The 442-nt window shown below is 38.9% G+C and overlaps 1 non-coding gene across 1 annotated transcript; it reads right to left on the bottom strand.

Annotated features, from left to right (window-relative positions):
- Positions 1–335: 335 nt before the first annotated feature.
- On the bottom strand, positions 336–442 carry LOC141722939 (small nucleolar RNA R71). Its single transcript, XR_012575938.1, has one exon. It is a non-coding gene; the product is annotated as a small nucleolar RNA R71 (small nucleolar RNA).

Below are 442 nucleotides of genomic sequence, written 5' to 3'. Positions count from 1 at the left end.
TCATAACAAGGTTTCCCAGTCCAATGTGCGAGCTAGGATTCCAGGACGAGTTGAATCGAGCCAACAGAAGCTTTATATTATAGTTGAGTTGTGCAATCTTGTAGGAATAATTTCATTATCAGTTGTAAGTTAATCTAGTTGGGATTTGGTACGATGTAATAAAAGTTAAGGTTGTGGCTTATTTTCATACTTTAACCTGTTGCGATCCGTGGTTTTGTAAAACAGGGTCATTGCAAATAATATTTCATATACAGGTTTATATATTGTATATGCATTGTGGACCCCAAACTTCTAACCTGGGTTTGGAAGGCGTCACACCTATGGCAAAGACAGCTGCAATCAGGAATGCTCTTACTCAATTCATGCAGCAATCGGGTGAATATTTTTGTGAAGCTTGGGAGCGCTATAAGGAGATGCTTAGGAAGTGTCCTCATCATGGAAT

The sequence above is a fragment of the Apium graveolens genome, chromosome 4 (genome assembly GCF_009905375.1).
Source record: "Apium graveolens cultivar Ventura chromosome 4, ASM990537v1, whole genome shotgun sequence".
Classification (NCBI taxonomy): domain Eukaryota; kingdom Viridiplantae; phylum Streptophyta; class Magnoliopsida; order Apiales; family Apiaceae; genus Apium; species Apium graveolens.
The sequence above is the reverse complement of the archived record's forward strand: the minus strand, read 5'-3'. Positions and strand labels throughout refer to the sequence as shown.